Genomic DNA, 20,296 nt, shown 5'->3' on the forward strand with positions numbered 1-20,296 from the left:
TGCCCAGTACTAGCCAAATTTGGAAGAAAGCCCTGCCTGAGCCAAATTTGGAAGAAAACTAACATCCATATGTAAATATGACCATAAGTCAATCACCTTACCCCATAAACAGTGAGCAGCCCAAGAGCCCTTTGAGCTCGCCTGAAAGGACAGCGTGCAGGGTCTCCCCTTGGGCAGGGACACCTCTCAGGATTACTTCTGCAGATTGAGAGGACACTTACTGCTACAGATAGACGGTGAGCAGATGGGGAAAGTAACAGCATGCTAACATGCCGTAATGGTGCTTTGTGATCACACTTCATAATCTTAGCACACAGCATTCACATAATGCATATGATCCTTCAGACATAAACTGTTGACCAAGTCTGGGACTAGGAGTGGACTCAGCCACACCTAGGCTCCTTACCTCTTCGGTTCAAGGAGATTAGGAAGCGGGGGGGACCACTCTGATCCTCATGACTCAAAGGGATGATTTCCCTTGACATAATGTCACCTAACCCAGTTTCATATGTAGTCTTTATGTAACATATGTCTTTCATTTAGTGTCTTTGAGTAGTATATAACATCTTTTATATTGTGTATAATTAAATGTATCTTCCAGTTACAATCAGATGTACCTTGCCATCATCGAATCTTTGTTAAGTCACATAAGCTTATTAATATTGCTGCTTCTGAGTGAAATGCATATTAGCATGTCATTCCTTTTATCGTCTTTGTCCACAAACCCACAATATACCTACATCATACAGGACTCAGCAAGCAGGGTCATGCATGAACCAGCCAGGGCATCATGTTTCAAACAACTGGATATATTCTGTGTCAGACAGCTACATCTATCACTGTGGTTCCTAAGTAGGAGGTAGGCATGTAAACAGCAGGGGGACCCTTGAGACAGAAACAGAGCTTTGATCATTAATCGCATCATCATTCTTATGGTATAGATTGAATGCAGATAATCATGGGTTTTAATTTTCCCTTGAAACAGAGTGCCAAGGAAACAGCTGGCTTTGACAGATACACTACCTACAGCTTTGCTAGAATTCTTCATCTATTAAGATCTGCAATGCCTCTGACTGCTATATATTTCATATATAGCATATATATTTCTTGATTTCTTCCTCTCAGGTCAGATTTTACATCTTAAATCTGGATCTGCTGCATAGGGCATGTAGACAATTATTTCTATGAACGTGCAAGTGCAGAAGGGTCACTGTCCTTAATGCCCCCAAAGGAACACCTGTCCTATTCCAAGATGATATTGTGGAGATTCAGGGTCTTCATTTAAACCCCCTGATGCAGGAGCACTGAGAACTACCATGTTAGCAATATAATAGGAGTAAAATATCCATGTTGCTGACATAGAAACAAAAAGATTATCCTTTGGTATTATTAAATAAGAATTACAACTGACATGAAGCAGAAAACCTGTTAAGTTACTAATGAAGGAAGAGAGAGCTTATTTCATTAGTAATGTACAATAGATCTGTAAAATCCATCCAGTATAGTGATGTACTAGGGCAATTTCACTGTGCAGGAGCATATTATAAAGGCCAATAAGCTGGAGCCCGTGAGTATACATTGTGTGTCACCTCAATGGATGATACATAGCCTACATAGAACTAGAGTCAAAAGGTGAAAAGCTGTGTTTCCACAGCTTGAAGAAACATCATTGCTAAAGGGTCAGTCTTCTTTTGTGTCTCCCCTGATGAGCCTACTCAGTGTGCAGCCCAAATGAGTGCCAGGGTAGAGAACAGAGAACACTGGTGGGTTGGTGGGAGGAGCAGGGGAGAGTATCTGCAGTATCCCTGAACTACTTGTCTTCAGACTCTTAAGCTGGTCTACTACTTCTGAGCTTTTCAAAATGCTATCTGACAAGCCAACAACTATTCGAAGCAAAAAAATGTAAATATCTTTTCTGGAACTGGCAAGAAGTTTTTCACAGCTAGACCTGACTTGAATCCAATTTGATCTATCTACCACACAGGGCATTTACACCATTTGGTGTAAAATGCAGTAGTCTGCTTAAAAAAGGTCACAAATAGGCTCAGTGATGCTGTCATTGCCCTAGCTGAACACTGCCATTGCCTGGTACTGTAAAATAGCAACTGCTGCTGCTGCTTGGTGACTTCATTGATTAATATCTTAGAGAAAAATCAGGGAGGGGAAAGGAGGCCAGATCTGAAGCCATGGTGAAATCACTTGGAGGCTGAAGTCACCCTTCAAAAGGAAAATGAATATTTCCCTCTTCCCTTGTCAGACATGCACTTTGTATAGCTATTGCTGAAAAACCGATGTTTTTAAATTAGAACCACAGTCTGTTTGTTCATCTGTCTCCGCCACTATACACATTGTGCTAACCACCAAATGAGTTGTAGCAAGGTGCTCTGGGAATTGACAGAAATAAAAGTCTCCCATAATTTCACAATAGGTTTCCCAGTTATGTCTAAATTTAAGATCATGTTTTAAAGAAGGAGGAAAAAACCCTGTATATTATAAAATGAGGTTGCCAAATACCAGTGTGCAGGCAGGTGGAATGAGATAATTTACAGATGACTGTGAGCAATATGCACTTGTCTCAAGGCAGAATTAGTGCTGAAACATAGTGGAGGCAATATATATATATATATATATATATAAGAAAATCAAAGCACTGGTAATAACCAGTATTATTGTTTATTGTGTGCTACAACAAGTGATCTTAAGCATTGCTAGTGAGCACAAAGAGGATTGATGGGTTATCAGAAGAAAGGAAAATCTGGCCCAGTACCTCGCAAAAGATGCCAGTAAAGGTTTCTGAGCAGCAGCTAGGTGTTCTTTCCTTTCCTCCTCCTTCTGGCCTCTACATCTGCAGTTCCTAAGCAAAGCAAAATAACAGCAAGAGCCCAAGGGTGATGCTCAGGTTGTGTCCAGAGGGAAGGGGAATAGGGTGAAAAAGTCATATTGGTACTACAGAGTAGCAAGTATCACAGAGAGCACCAGCCCTGAGACAAAAGCCCTGGTCCCTGTCCCAGAAGAAGCCTACCTAGAACACCACCCATGTTTCTCAGTGCAGCTCTGCATGGCAACGTGGTCAACATGCATGAGGGTAAAGGAATCAGACTAGTTTTCTAAGTTGCAATCAAATGCTATATTCAGTTGGACATGTACAGCGCTACATTCATTAGTAGTATGAATGTACCAACACATGAAAGCATCACCCATTTTTTATTTCCTTTTCTTAGAAAAACTCTCGTTACCTTACCTGCAAATGAAGGCTTTGTAGTACCATTGTTTCCAGCTGTCGTTAATATGTCTCAGCAAGCTCCTGATGAACCATGAAATATTATCACAAGATGGAAATCATATTAATGGAACTGCTTAGGTTCACAGTGAAAAATTAGATAACCTAATTTGTACCTTAATTTCCAAGGCACCTATTTGTTAGCTAAGTAATTTACCTCCATCTTTCATCATTTAAGTCCTTTTCTTCTATGAAGATTTAATTAGTTTCCTCCACCATCTCACAAAAGATTTTCTTGAACCATGTTAGACAGTCCCAACAACCCCACCAACAAATGTTCCTCTGAGCACAGAGGAGAAATCAATAACTTCCATGACTGTTCATTCATAGAATCTTTTTCTGATAGCTGTGGACAAGATGGGATTTAAGGCACAAATGTTGTCCAGTCAAGCATGAAAACAGCTCTGGTACCCTGCTGGTAAGCAGCTCAGCACTTTGAGATTGACCAGTGACAGAACACATCCAAGTCTGGGCCTTTTGAAAATGTCCATAAATAATCTAATGTGAAACAAAACCGTGGATTTCACCTGCCATAATAAAAATAAAAACACAGCATGATGTGAGAGAGCAGTTCAAATCAAACTGCTTCCAAGATCTAACTTCAGTAAGTTCCCATTTATTTGTTTGTCTGTGTTTTTTTTTTCTTCTATTATACATTATCAAGTTTCACTAAACTGCCTTATAAATATGTCCCTAAATTAACCTCAAGTCTGCTCCTACTCACTTTCACAGAGGTCAGCATAAACCTGTGATTAAATTCAGTAGGGATAGTTTTGGGTCCAGAATGAGTAACCTTTACTTACTTTCCTTGTTTGCTATCTTTACTTCACCTTGGTCTAACCTTAATTACACAGTAACTTAATATTATCCTTCCTATTCACACAACCAAGTAATTGCCCTCTTTCTGTCATCCCTGCTATTTTTAACACACCCTTTGTTGTTTTTTGAATACTAATACAAACATTGATACCAATCACATAGTACGCAAACAGGCTACTGGGCTTGCACTTAACAGCTACTAGAGGAGGACAATAACTAGAGATCGGGGGACAAAGTGTCATTTCCTACATCTTTATGTAGTACCCTGCACAGCAGGACCCCTGTGTGATGAATACCACCGTCTCTGCCTAAGGGATTTTGTTTTCAAGATTCCCATTATTACAGTCTGTGAGTGACCCAGGATCCTTATTGTTTCCTATTTGTGTGAGCTAAGGAAGTTACGGTCATTCTAAAACATAATATTTTATGTTTGAGAGATTACATGCAAATTTTGGAATAATGGAACACTTCTTTTGACTGTCAGAGCAAGATCCAATTACGTACCATTTACATCTTTTCTTTCCACTGGAAGAAAATGTTGGCAAACAAATTGAATGAAGAGTTGAAGCAAGTCTGACCCTGTGCACCCAGCTGTGGGGTAGCTCTACACTCTGTTCCCTTCCGCTGGGGCTGCTTTGCATTTATTCCTTACACCAACCAAGCATAACAATGGTTATGCAGATTGCCTCTTTTGTATCTCATTCTCAGGTGCTTAACTCTCCCTTGGCAGATAGAGAAAGCTTAGGCACAAAATTTAGTTGCATATATTACATTTGGACTGGTGTACCAGGTCTGTTCAATGATCCCTCAAATTCATTCTGTGAGCTTTGCTGACGCCATACGCTTAATGAGAACAAGGCATGCATGGGGTGTTACTTCCACCATGCTCTTACTCAACATTCAGAATATTTTGGCATGTAAAATCTGTTGTTCTGGTGTATGGTACTAGTGGGTTTTACCCCTTCAAATTGGCTAGTCTTAGTTCAGATGAAAGCTCTTGTATGTATAGGAAAAAAAAAATAGAGAAGGAGGAAACCCCTAGTTGGGGCAGCTTGTGACCAGAGTACCTGAGTTGCAGGTGTAGCCTGCCTTGGGTGGTGCAGCCTGGGGACCTTCCCAGGAAGTTGATGAGTGTTGATATAGTGAGATTCATGCTTTTCTTCTAACTGTTAGCCTTAGCCTCTGAAGCCCACTACAAATTAAATAAAAATGTATGGCAGCTAACAGTAAATTGCAATTTGGAATCAAGCTATGGCAATTATGGCAGATACCGTGCCTGGTGTAGAGCAAAGGATTTTGGTAGGAGCTGTAAAATCTTCTCCCCGGGCATGCTCTAGCATTGTACTGCCAGCAGTACAATTTATGGGCTGTATTAGCACTCTGCTCATGAGCCTCACACTCCCCAGAAACTTTTGGAAATTGGAGGGTGGAGGGGGAGGAAAGGTGCTCATAAAATAACGATATATTTGGCACGCTATTCAGTAGGATCAGAAAGCAATCTGCAGAGGTCTGACTGCTGACAAGGAATGCTGCTTAAAAAATCACAGTAACTGTCAAACTTATTCCTTCTACCATCCAGGATACAAGGCCAATTTACAAAAAGACCTTGAACAGCCATCAATCACCCAGCACAGCTGACAGTCACATCAACTGTACAGACTGGGCAAGCACTTACGTCCTCAGAGGCAGCTTGATGCTTCAAGCTTCAGTAACACGAGGGTAGTTAGAAAGGCTACCAATCTGTACAAGAGAGTTAGAGGTTTCCCTGAGTGCCAGGTAACATCACTACCTCCTGCTTTTTCTTTTCTAGTCTACTATTACATTGGGACTCCATTGCAACTTTGCCACAAGTCTCAGGGAAAGTATTTGACATGCCTCCACCTAATAGACAATGTCTCTACAAAGTCTGTTCTCCCCAGCATACTGCATGCAGTATTTGAAAGTCCTAGGGGAGTCTTCAGTCATTTCTGTTGCTCCCTGCACGGATATGCCACCAAAGTCACATTCTTCCCCTGGTCAACACAGAGGCCGGTGTGCTTCTCAGCTAGCCAAAACCAAAATACTTAGGTGGCATTTCCCTCTAGTTGGAGACTCTATGTAACATCCCATATTTCTTAATCTTCACAATAGCTTGCTGCTTTTCATTTTCTTTCCCAATTAGAACTATTCTTTTCTTTCAAATTCTGAAAACAAATTTTGCCTGAGAAAATCCACTTTCATTAAGTAAGACTTTGTATGGAAAAGGGGTATGTCCAGGGAATAAAGTCATTCCTGCATCTGATATCATTTTAGTAAAGCCAGGGAATTCGCCTGAAACCATTTCCAATTTTTTTTTTAACTGCTTTCCTCTGAAATTTTAGTACCATCATTCATGTAACTTCACAATACTTTCTTTGGTACACCTACTTTTAAACCATTTTCCTATCTCTGGGACTCATTCTCCCATATATCCTCTGCAGAACAAAAGTTCTCTGTAATACACAGCATAAAATGCACCAGATCTCCTACAGCATTCCTGACTGGTGCTTGCAAGCTCACATACATGAAGCTGTTAATAAGTTGTCTTTAACCATCTTTTGAAAAAGTCCTTACATCCAAGATAGCAGGAGATATATCATCATACACTTGGCCCAGACAAATTGATGCCAATAACTTGAAGGTTTTGGAAAAAGTCCATTGCTCCTTCCCTTTTCTCCATTATGTTTCCTTTGAGATACCTATACAAAGCTCATTCTCTTAAACTGTCTCCTTGCAGTGTTGGAAACACTTTTCCTGAGTCCCCTCACAGTTGCTGATGCATAAACATCTGACTGGGTTCTCAATACCTACTCCAGCAAAGAAAAATAATTTCTTCACAGGGGAAGATTTGTTCTTAGATATTTCAGGTTACAACCTCAGCTAAGCTCTGTATAACACTTGGAAATAAAATAAATTTTTTAAAGGTGGGAAAAAAAGATCTCTACCTACACTTTTGGGGATATAGCTTCATTTCATTCTAGGCCAGTATTCTGTTGTACTTCTCCACCTTTCACTTTATCTTCACCTTAGCAATGTGGCCGATATATTATAGCATTATTTTTCATCTTTCCTTTATTTACAAAGATTGTCCTTTCAAAAGGTCACCAGCATTTACTAGCAGTTATCTCAAAGCGATAGCTGAGCCAGAGAAGCTTTTTTCTTATACCTATGGTGCAAAATTCTTCCCTGCTTCTAGGATGCAATGCCTAAAATCTATATGACTCCAGTATACTGTGCCCTCATGATATTTTCTGACCTTATTGTGTGGCAGGAAAGCCTATCCTCTCCTGGATAGAGAGAGAGATGCCTGCATTTACGTGTACATGTACTTACTTTAAATAGATTCATTAGATTTTACTTTCCTTCTAAAATACAGCAGTCCCCAGGTCCACTTTGCTCTTGCTGGGCTAATGCTCATTGCCAGGAACTTGAAGTAAGCACAATACAACCCATTTTTCACAAACAGAAAGGTCAAGATCTGCTTTCTGGCGCACACCTGTCACTGCAGCTACTGCAGTTGTAGCTGTTGCAAAGGGACGGGGCTATGCCTGTAACACAGCTATTGGGAAGGACAAGAACACATCATTTCTCCACCCCTAAATGGCCAGGTTTGCTTCTTAAGACAACTAAATATTCCAAGGAAAGGGATTTGAAAAAGTGTGTACCTGCCTGTTTTCTAAAGAGGGTGGCCAGTTTTATTCCAGCATGTCAGTTTTACTCTGGCACAACCTGATGCTTTATTCCTTAATACATATCCAACACTGGCAAGTTGAAGGATGTGGGGGACAGGTGTCAGTCTCATGTGAAGATGCCTAGCCATTCTTTGCTATTCTCTAATATACCCCATAGCATCAGCAGAGAATGGTTCCAAAATTATCTTTTCATCAGCTGACCTTACAGGAACAGATGAGGAAGGAACCAGGTGCATTGCTGAGTTGTCGCCTCTGCAATCATGTGCAGAGCATGTTTAATTCAGAGGGGTCTAACCAGCCTTTTGGCCTGGAATACCCATAAAGCCTTCTTCACACTTCTTTATAGCTGTCCAATCTACAGAAAAATATAAATTTCTTCTGGGGTGGAATAAACTGTATCCATAAAATATTATGTGTAACAGCCACAGGTACTTCGCTGCTGAGCGCAGCAGAACCATTCTCTTGATGTTATCTGTAGCCTGCAAACGTGTCCTGGCTCCACCTTATTGGGCTCACATGAGATTTTTAATTGTCTGGACATGATACTCTCATCCCACAAAGATCCATCAATAGGAAATTTATTATTACCTAAGTATCAGTTTTCAGCTGATAAGAATAGAGGCATGAGCTTTGCTAACATTTCTCAAGAAATGCCATAGAGCCAATCATAATTTCACATGTGTTAAGACCATGCATTCTAAAAAAAAAAAAAATGCAAAACAGTATTTGTTAAATACCGAAAACAATCAACCTGTCTTTTGCCAGGAGGGTGGATATGTTTAGAAGACTGTAGGACTTTCAAGGTAGCTTTATATTTTAATATTTTGAAAATTAAAGTTCTAAAGCTTCTGCTCAATACTGTATTTTATGATACAGCAAAGGAAATTAGAAGGCAAAAGAATATGATTTTTGAAAAAGAATTTCCAGGTGTAAGGAAAGAAAGAATTACACACTACACTCAGAAACTAGAATGAAATTCCCATTCCTTATCTGGGTACCAGCCAAATTTCCAGTTATATAGTACTGACTACCAAGAAGCATCTCATGCAGTTTAACAGTGAATTTCTAGGCTCCCTTAAGTTCAGAGGGATAATTATTCATAACATTAGAGCTGTTTTTAAAAAGCCTGTCTCTTCAATCTTCCAGGAATATTAACAGGCTTGAGTTTCATGACAGGTTCTTTTCCCAACTTCTGCATTTCAAAAGACAATTTTGGGTGAGCTGGGGTCAAATTCCTCAGCCTATAAATGAAAGACTCCAATAAGAAAACATATCCCTTTAGTGACATTAGTGGAAACACATAAAACTACATCACCCCTTAGAACAGTAATAGCTTTCTGGGACCAATGCAGGTCAAAAGGTCCAAAGATCTGGTGTAACTTGCAATTGAAAGTACATTGGCAACAGAGATGACAACTTTTTTGTAGGTATATCCTTCTCTTCTATGAATAAGCACCTCTTATACTACTTTGCCTTCAGTAATCAATAGGCCAAAGCAGCTTTTAAGTAGAGTTCTTTCATGTTTTTTTATTTAAGAATATCAAAATTATCAGAAACAGAAGGAAATATAAATATTTAAATGTCTTTGTCTTTTTTTTTCATGATGAAAATCGTTTTCCCTGGCTACAATAAAAATATTAGATGGCTTTCATGAAAAAAGCTTTCTTCAGAATAAAGGTGTATATTGCCGCTCCCTTTTTTTTCCCTTTCCCATTCCTTTGCAGGGAAGGATAAACCTTTATCATGTTGGTAGGTACATAGGTGCTTGCCAAAGTAGTGGGCAAGAATTAGCAGTGTTATGGAACCACCAGTAAAATCTCAAAAAAGTTACACAACTTTTTGCTCATTTACATTGATTTAGAAATACCATGAACTAATACTAGTAATGTGGCTCTTCCAGCACAGGGAACCAGGGAGAAATACTGGATACCTGCTGGAATCCAGCCCTCCTCCAAATAGAGGCAACCATGGAGCAGCACTGCAGGACAGAGGCAGATGGGAAGGAATGACATGACCATGGTTGCAAAAACATTTATAAATTATATCGAAGGGAAAAATTTAATGCAATCTGAAGTATATAAAACCATATCTACACACATACATACATGTCTACATGCCTGTACAGGGACCACCTACTTTTACAAGCACACCCAGAACACTGGCATTTCAAGCAGCAGAGTAAGCTCAACCTGTCTCTTGGTTCTGACATCTCATGAAAGAATTATTCCAGTTCTATAGCGCCCAGGACAACAGGCTAACAAAATAAAGACAGGTGCCAGTGGATTAAACTTCACTCAATTCTAACACTAAATTACAGCACAGATGTAACACACTGCTTGTCTACATTTACTTGTGCTTTTTCTAGAGCTTGATCTTCAGTGCCATCTAGCACACACAAGCTGTTCAAGCAAGTGACGACCTGTAGAAGCCAAATAAGAGGCCAAAACCTTCCACATTAAAAAAAAAAAAAAAAAACTAGATCAGACAAACTAGAAGATAGTCTCAAGGAAGAGTAGGCACAACTAACATAATTTCTCCATTGAACCTCCCCAAAAACAGCCTTTGTGCAGACCAAGTAGCACTTAGGCATTGGGTAGCACACTTTCTAAAATAATTCTATAATTCTTGTCCTTCCTGACCTTGATGGCCAGCCATACCTCATCAGTAGTGCTGCAAACCATATTCTCACTACTGACAGAAAGAATGGCATCAATGTAAGACTCATACCTATATCATCCAGACCCCTGAAAGAGTCACAGGTAGCACCCTCAGGTCTCTGAGTGATGAACACAATACTTTAAGGGCTGCTGAGTAGGAAGACAAAAGAATACTTCAGCCACAACCGTATAGTATTCAACAAATAGCAGGTTTCAATCCTGGACCATCTAATAAAATAAAATAAAATAAAATAAAATAAAATAAAATAAAATAAAATAAAATAAAAAATAAAATAGGAGAGAAAGAAAGAAAGCAACAGAAGTAGTATTGGATAATAATGATTCAGAATTATTTAATGCATTGTTTTGACAGACTTCACATCATAAAAGTAAAAGCAGACCTTCCTAATAATAAAATATAGATAGAGACAGAAACACAGCAGAGCAACAAAGAACATAATGGAAGACATTTGAAGCTATTTTGACATATTTTTTCTCCTTAAACAATTGAATTTACGTAAATTTGTAAACTAGCCTGAATATATTCATGAGACGTGGGAAAACAAGTAATGCTGTTAAAATAAAGGCTAAACTGTATCAACAACTTAACACCAGTGCAAATAGAAGAAGGACTTGAAGTGATTGTATAGCAAATATCAACTTAAGGCTAGCATCAGATCATCAGTGTCAGTGGACAGCTTCCCTTTAGCTTCTGTAAGATGAAGGCATATTTAACTAGCCATAGGATGCTCATTTATTGCTTTTATTAGAAAATAATCTTATTTATGTTTAAAGACATTAGTTCCCCCACTGAATAGACAGCCCTTAATACCACACGGCTCAGGCCGCTTATCCCAGGCACTAGCTGGAAGACTTTCACTGTTAGGAAAAAAAAAAAAAAGAGTAACAGGATCTCCCAGCACTACAAAAAATATATATTTATCCTACTTTGGGGCTTATCAAAGTATGGGAAAAGACAGACAGGACTTGCAGGTTGTTTGCCAGGAGCAAGTAACATTAAGGTAAGAGTCAAGAAAGATAGGAATGGGAAAAAAATGGTGTCGTTAATAGGGATGTTAGAGAGCAAAAATAGGAATTTTGACCAGGGGAAGGTTGAGCAGACATGATTGTGGAGGAATTAATGAAAGAATAGCCTGAACTGCAAAACCAGGAGGTACACCAAGTATATCAGGAACAGACAGGCAGAAATGTGTGAGGAATAGGACAAAGGCACATCTGGAAGAGAAGCCACCATATTCTTGCCAAAATTATGTCAGAGAAAGAGTTAAATCTGAACAGCTGTGGGTGTGTGTCCAAGAAGACAGTGAAAGACACAACATCCACATATCTGCGTAACAGCTTCCATGGTCCTACATGCAAGGCCCCCATCTAACAGCATTGCCTCAAACTGAGGCCACACATTTTCAGTTCTTGGAGATAGTCTGGGCCCAGAAACAGCATTGATATTAACATTATGCTTGTGGTTTGCATGAACACCAGGCTGAGCACATTAACAGCTATTTTCTCCTGGTAGATCTGTCTTCTGACTTAAGTCAGTTTACCATCTCCAGGACCAAGATAAAGGTGTAGTTGTTTTTGGACAGCATATGAAAGAGTTTAGCAAGTTCTCAATCAGCTCAGGGACCCAAAGTGGCTGTAGTGGCTGAGCTATGTGACTGGAAGAGCTGAAGCTGGACCTCTGGAAGGGCCTGTAAAAGCAACTTTTGGATAACACAGAGGTGGTTGACCAAGCAGTAAAGGGTGAAATGAGTGGGAAGTTATACAAATCTTAATTAAAAAAATGAAAAGTATGAGTGGCTCTGATATGGAATGAAAAGAAAAAAAATAGGACAGGAAAGGCTAAAAGAAATCAAAATATAGGTTCCATAGGGAAGTCTTTAAAACAGTTTCCTGTAGTCTTTAAAGCAGTTCAGTGCAACAGGGGCCGCACTCCTGGGTTTAAAGCAGCCCACCCTAAGGAATGAGAGAGAGAGAGCACTGAGAATGTGCTGGAACTTGCATCTCTTCCCATCATTTTCAGTCTTTCCCATATCTCAGAAGAGGGCAGTGTGGGATGGAGAGCTACTAGAAGTGACAAAATTCAGCCGAGTTCTCAACAGGAATTGCTATCACCATGTAATTTGCAATTAATTACTTCTTTTGTTTTTATCCAGAGAACCGTGTGTGATGTATTTGCTCAAATGCGTGAGCATTCAAATGCAGGGCTTGCTCATTCTCTGATGTTAGAGGAAAATCTCTATCCTTTTGACATATCACCAGCCCCAACCACAGAGAGGTTTACAACTGCTGAGGAGTTTTATTCCAGGCGTGGAACACCTTTTCATTTTTATTTTTTTACACTTTATTTCTTATTAACAACATACAAAGGAAATGGTCTTTATCCTTGCTGAGACAGAATGTCTCTTAGCAATTAAGGTGAAAGTAGGTGAACACCCAAAACAGATGAATACCAGATATAGTGTACGGACAATTAAACCCGAATTATACAAATTTTACATTTTCATGAATAACAAAAATATTGTACCTGCTTCCCTACTGCCTTACTCTTTGTGAGCTATTTACACCTGTGCTGCATGGATCTAAACTGTCAGCATGCTGAATTCTGTATGGCTGGTTTTATGTATGTATGTGCATTTTATACTTTCTGTTTGCAAATTAAAATGACTGCACAATAACAGAAAATCCCTGGGCTTTTCCTCTGTGCTTTTTCTTTGACTGAATCAATAACAAAGCTGGTCAGCTCCTGATGAAGCAAATTCCCACTGCTGTTAATTTGAAACTAAATATTTTGTAGAAGTATGGTAGTTTCTGTGAGCAGTTTTTGGTTGGGGAAAATAGACCATTTTTAAAAGGAACATTTTGATGTTTGCTTTAAAATAAGTTGTTCACTTCACTTTATTTGTAGTGTTCTAAGAATGCTTTTGTTACAACTTGTAGCACTATAAAAATGAATAATTTTCCATTTCCAAATTAAATATTCTACCCATTCATATGAAGCATATCAAACAAGAGAAAATAAATGCTGAAGACAACAGTGTTCCATGGAAACTTTAAAATTTGGGGTGTTTGTTCCATTTCAGAATGGAAGATCAATATTCAATAACAAAATTGAGAGCAAGAAATGGTGATTTAGAACTAGCCAGCTCTTATTACTAATCTACCAGAAACAAATTAGACTCCTCCAAAAGAGGAGCTATTTGAATCCTTTGATATATTTAAGTTTTCAGCAGTTCTTTCATTACCATAGTTCTATTTCTAAAACATTAAATTTCTTTCAGCTCTCCGATCTCTGGAACTTACACTCTATTCAGTTTCTGGTTTGCCAGCTTCTTAGTCTTACTTTTTCTTCCTTCCTTCTAATTTTTAGTTTCTGGTAAATCCAGTTTGTAAGTCTTTCTTTTATTTTCTATCCTTCTATTTATCCTTCTATCCTTCCATCTATTACTTAAGCTGCAGATACATCGTATTGACTTATACTGTAGATGCACAGCCACATAGGGACATATAGCTATAAGCATTGGCATGAGACCACTGGCTTCCCCAGGGTCCTCCACCCATCTTTCTCCCGTGTTTTTTTTCCCACTAAAGCAATGCAACAGCAGTCGTGGGGATAAAGGAAGTGTCCGGTTGTTTGACACTGACCTGAGAGGTAGCTTCAGAGGTTGGGGAAGGGCAAGGGTGTCCATAGAGTGGCCTCTCTGGGCAAGCATGTCGGTACTCTGAGGTGAAGGCAGCAGATGAGCAAGATCTGAACTGGAGGGGGAGGGGTTGGTTAGTTGTTTTTTACTGCACAGCAACAGCCATAGCTCATTTCAGAGCCTGCTGTCTCTCCACAGAAGCTTCCCTGAGGATGCATGTTAAAATTGCGAAAAAACATTCTTGAGTTTTACTAAAACCGTCAAGTCTATATGACTGCATAAGTGTGTAATGAATGCTGTAATTAAGGCTGAGGACTGCTGCTGCTTTGGATAATTTATGGGAATTTTTTTCACAGAGCTGTTTTTTTGGAGCAAAATGGACAAAGCTTAATCACACTTCATATTAGGTCCCATTTATAAATACTTAGGAAAGAATTAATAAATGATTAAGAGACATTTTAGTGAATGCTCAAATATTGTTTAAACCAGCAGGTTAATAGGGGTTAGATTCACAGGATAAGTCCAAAACCTCCGGCTACCTTCTATCTAAATTAGCTTTTATGTAAATGCATGCAGACACATGCATTTCTACCCATAAAATTCCCTTGGTGTGCAATATGTGCCGGTAGGTACGCCAGCTGTCACGTATGCCTTGACAGAGCAGATCGTCTCAGGTCTGCGCATAAGCAAGAGTGACAAGCAAGGTAGTCTGCCAGATCTTGGCTGCAGCACCTCATCTGGAAGAAGTCCTCAGGACTCCTTCTAATCCCCTCTCCAGCAGCAGAGCCTGCTTTGGCCTCGTAACCCAGCCAGCAGAGCGCTTATCTGGGATGCAAGCAGACAGGTTGACCTCCCAGCCCTGTGCAAAACTAAACTAACCTGCAAGTCCACTCCGCGAGGGACACCAGTGGAGGAAGACCTGCCGTCTGCTTCTGGAAGAGAGGTTGGTGGGACTTGTGGGGACTTTCCACAGAACTAGGGGATCCAGAAAAGGGGGCTCAGCTCAGAGGTTCAGGAGAGGGCATGGCAGTACAAAAGGAAAAGCACGTAAGGAGTTTGATGCAAAGGTAGCAGCCAAAGAAGACAGTGTCAGGATCACAGCTACATCAGTTTGGTTTGCTTCAGTCCCAGATAAATCCCATGTTAGCCATGGCAGTCATCTGACTTCACTCTAGCCATGCAAACTGAGGCACCTTTTCACCCAGTGAAGAGCAGTGGGCATATCTGAAAGGAGATCCGCCCCTTTTTAACATAAACCTTTACTCTCCTGTAGATCAAACAGTCTTTATTCCCTGTGAAGTAGACTACACGACTTGTTCCTGGCCTGATCTGTGCTCGGTATTTAATCATTAGGCTGTTACACTGAGAAACCCAAACCACAGGATTTTCAGGCAGTGTCACTTTTTAGACAGCAGTGCTAGGTTGCACTTTGCAAAAGTAAATCATTAGTAGCTTTCATCTAATTATCTGCATCTTGCTAAGCAAACTCCACCTTAAATGCCTTTGATCAGATCCTCAGATGGTTTAATTAGCAGACTTCAGGCATTCATGTCAAATGTAAGATCTAAAATTCTGCCCTTTACTAATCATTAATAACTACATCCTTCTGCCTTCTTCCATGATACTATGATACCACTCACTGCACAGAGGGGAATGCAGATGACCCATTCTTATACACAAGCAATTATTAATCAGCCACTTTTCTGTTTTATGCTTCTTGTCTGTGTTAGAAGGTATTAAAAATAAGTATTTAACCTATGTCAGGATAGGGGCCATTGACATAAATATTATTTTCCACACTCATAAGTCTACATTCATAAGTCTGTCTCCCCCATCCCTATGCTCTCACATATTGTGTTTTGTCAGTTGGAAATGTACCAGACAAGTATTTTGTACCTTGTTTTTTAGGAGCTAGGCTTTGTGTCTCTGGGTGACACAGAACAGAATGACAATATATCAGATGATAGCATTTCTACCCAAAGTTGCCCAGAAGTGGAATTTGGAGGAAGATAGATCTGTTAGACTCGTGTGGGAATTGTCACTCATTTGAATGTATCTAATCTATGGTTGATGGTTGAACCCACAGAGGTGTATGCCTCTTTCAGTAGGGTATAAGTCAGTTTAAGCCTCTGAACTTGACCCTTTCAGGCCACATCCAATGTGCAGGCTGTGCTCACACTGAGCTGCTGAACTGTATTGTGGACACAAGGCAACTGCAGGAGACCCCGGAGCAAATCAATTCCCCATCACCATCCATCCCCTGGTTTTGCTGTAAGAAAGCTCAGGCAGACAGCAGTGGAGCTGCCATCCTCTTCTGCAGCTCTCATGACCTTGACAACAGGGCAGGCCTCTAGAGAGAGCTTGCTCCACATGTTAAGCTGAGTGGCCCGTAAATTAAATCCCTCGCATTGTGCAACACAGATGTTTAAGAACCCCCATTCTGCTTCCTGCATAGTTTCTTTTTATCGTAGTTCCTCCTGGAATTGCACACTGTCACCAATATTTTTTTGTTTAGTTTTGTTTTGTTAAATGAGAGTTAAATCAATAGGACTATTATTCCCTTTGTGTTTGTTCATTAAACAGTGTGGGAAGTTATGGCATACTAGTGAAATCACAGTCAGAAACAGATTTGTGTCTGTAGGTTTTATCAACATATATAAAACTGACATTCAGAAGTGTGTCTAACTCTTCTATTATGAAAATTTACTTATCTCCCTTCCTCCCACATCCAATAGCAACAACAAGGAAGAAGTTTTCTTAGTCAAACACCATTTGACACTCCAAAGTGCAAAATGAGCATGTGAATGATACTAATTTACCCAACAATCACTGCTCAGGCAGTTTTACTTACCAAGGAAGTGTGACAAAGAAAATGCAATTGCTCAGGGAATTGTGCAAGCAATAAAATGCTATTTTACTATACTTAAAGAAAATTAACAAGAGCAGGCATGGAGTAGTTACACTAATGTCTTTAAAATGACCTAAGTGCAATAAGTGAACAAGAATTGGGGTCGAGAAAAGGATTCTTTAAAGTTTATTACTCTCATAAGCAATTTTGTTCTTCAGCCCATTTGTTTCGGACAAAATGTCTGTATCTCTATCTCCCCCTGTTTTGCTTTTCCATATTGCATAGGTACACTAGCAATTCTCTAGACTTGCTTTCCAGGACAGTTTGTTTTGTTGGATGTAGGACAGAGCACGGTCATGCTTTGTAAAATATGTTGTTCAGCTCAACAGTGCAGTGCCCAAACTTGATATATCTATATGAAACTATATAAATACAATTTTCAGCCCCTAGACAGGCATTTTGTTTCCCAATAAAGTGCATGCAAGGAAAGGAAAGTACAGATGCTGAAGTTGTGCCAGAGGGTGCGCCAACCGTGTATCAATGAGTACAATTGCTTGCCAGGGGATGAGCCCACGCCTGCTCCTGCATAGTTCAGCAGTGTAGGCGAAACCTCTGACAACACCTGGGCATACGGCTGAGCAACCCTCTTCCATACTTCGATGCTTGTTGGTTCTGTTCTGACAGTACCTATTCATCACTCACCTTTCCTGCCTTTAAATGCCTCAGATGCCCACGTGCTGGCAAATGAAACCTGTGATCTACTGGACCAACAGCTGAACCACATTAATATAAGCTCTTACATTGGGGGAAAAAAAATCATCTTTAATTTAGGAGAAGCAGTTTGAGACTGCACCATGAGCTGTTTTTAATGTATAATTTAAAACTTTTTCTCCGTTCCTCCCACCCCCTTCCCCCTGCAATGATATAAATACGGAATGTCTTCAAAAGTTGGACTAGTCCAAGGATAAGGTTCAAAAGGGTCTTCTTTTCCCTCACTAGGTATATCCTTAAATCAGTTCATGTGGTCTAGATCAATGAATTTATGCTAAGTGTTACTGAATTTTCTATTTGCAAAGCCAATGCAAATCTTCAGCATGTAATAACCAGCCTCTTGTGTAGAAAGCAGCCAGGAACCATTTTGATGGGTGAAAGAAATGAAGTGCTTTTGTAAGTAAGAGGGGCAAAAAAATACATGACCTCTATGTTCTGATTTTCCTAAACCTGAAAGGCTGCCTGCTGATTCCAGGTAGCAGCTGGATCTCACAACCTGGATAAATATATTCTCTTTTAAGTAATTGTCTCTGAGAAAGGACAAAATGCTGCAACTCTTTAACAACATACATATGTATATATATATATACATATATACCACAATAACCCCCTGAGGGAGGCCTGTAGCTATTAATTTCTAGGTAACAGCACTTCAAATATGGCAGAATCAGAATGTTGGGCACTTCTCTGTCAGAAAAGACAGAGAAATTGACCTAGTATTTACAGAAGTGTCTTTTCCTCTGTGCTCCCTTTGTAGGCCCTCTGATGTTGTAGATCTAGGTATAGCCATCTAAAACACACAGCTGCAGATACACACTATATCCCTTACATGTTTTCTGGCTGCTGAATTCTGGTTTTCTTCATGAAATGCAATCAGCAGTCAAGGATTTGTTACTGAGAATATAGAGCTCCTTGGGCTTTGTGTTGATGGTACAAGTGCTTCCCTTTCTCAAGTGCTTTCCCATGACCATTCAAGGCCTTCAGTTCTCCCCAAGAAAAAGATGCACATAAAGGTACTACTCATTTCATCACTCTCGAATTCCATTCAAACTACTGTTCATCTTGGGCATTGGAACGGGTTGCCCAGGGAGGTGGTAGAGTCACCGTCCCTGGGGGTGTTTAAGGAAAGATTGGATGTGGTGCTTAGGGACATGGTTTAGTGGGTGATAGTGGTGGTACAGTGGTGGTTGGACCAGATGATCTTGGAGGTCTTTTCCAGCCTTAATAATGATTCTATTATTTTATGATTGGGAGCCTTTCCACACCTAGAGCCACATCAGAAAAAGTACCTCTGCTACTACTAGAGTAGTACCAGTTATTGCACTTTTATTCTTGACCCACCACCCCAGTAACAACTCTGCTTCTTTGGAACTGTATCAGAAAAAAAAAATCTCTTCCAACCTTTCCTTACAGAGCTGTGCTATGAGTCTGGCTGGGATGGAGTTAACTGGGTTCACAGCAGCCTGTACAATGACATAGCTCATAAATATGTGTCAGAATGACCAAGTGGTCTAGTTGCTGCATGAAGGTTGCAGTCTCTGTGGAAGGCATGTGTTCAGATCACACTCCTGACAGGATATTTCCTCTTGGCTCCTTTTCCCCTGGATCCAGGGTGTCATGTGTCAGATCCATATGATGCCAGGTACCAGCGGACAGCGGTGTTTGTGCACCCTGATGCCATATGACTGTGGGGGCAGAGAACCCCTTTGGAGAGGCAGGGGGATGCCAGCCTTGTCCGTGTTGGATGCTGATGTGCCCCTAACAGGGAACAGGTGGCAGAAACACCTTATTGTGATTGGCCCACCCCAGGTCAAAGAAAAGCAGATGATGAATGCTACCACAATGGCACATCAGCATCAATATTTCACTAACCAAGACTCCCTGGTTTCCATCCATGAGCTGATTCATTGACTGGAGAGTCAAGAAGCAACCAGCAAGACCTGAGCACCCTTTAATAGTCCATTATGGTTAACAGTGGACTATCATGGCCTGAATGAAGTCACACCGCTGCTGAGTGCTGCCGTGCTAGAACTCCAATATGACCTCTTTGAAGGCAGCCAAGTAGCATGCCACAACTGATATTGCCAATGCTTTTGGCAGCAGAGTGCAGAACAGTGTGGTTTCATACAGAGAATTGTCCAAAAGACTTGGAATCAACTGCCTTGGGGGTGGAAGCAGACTGCCATTTGCCATGGGCTGATGCAGACTGCACTGGAACAGGGTGATGCCCCTGAACATCAGCAATACCTTGGTGACATCATTGTGTCGGGCAACACAGCACAGGAATTGTATGAGAAGGTGAAAAAATAATCTGGCTCCCTCTGATCCTTTCCATAAAACAAAGCAAGGTCAAAGGAACTGCACAAGAGATTTGGTTCTTGTGGGTAGAATGCCCAGGTGCACGTCACATCCCTATGGATGTGATCAGTCAGATAACAGCCATGTCCCTACCAGCTAAACAGAAACACAACTTTTTTTCTAGGCATTGTAGGTTTCTGGAGAATTAATATTCCAGGTTACAGTAAGCTTGAGGGTCCTTTCTGTCAAGCAAC

General features: G+C 40.3%; 1 long non-coding RNA gene across 3 annotated transcripts in view; it reads right to left on the reverse strand.

Annotated features, from left to right (window-relative positions):
- Window positions 1-19,781, reverse strand: part of LOC308178744 — a 36,321-nt gene extending 16,540 nt beyond the window's left edge. For all 3 annotated transcript variants that reach the window (XR_013939939.1, XR_013939940.1, XR_013939941.1), the window contains exon 1: window positions 737-19,781. This is a non-coding gene — a long non-coding RNA (uncharacterized lncRNA). The remainder of the gene's footprint in view (window positions 1-736) is intronic.
- Between the last annotated feature and the right edge of the window lie 515 nt (window positions 19,782-20,296).

Source organism: Anser brachyrhynchus (genome assembly GCF_964034855.1).
Source record: "Anser brachyrhynchus genome assembly, chromosome: 1".
Lineage (NCBI taxonomy): Eukaryota > Metazoa > Chordata > Aves > Anseriformes > Anatidae > Anser > Anser brachyrhynchus.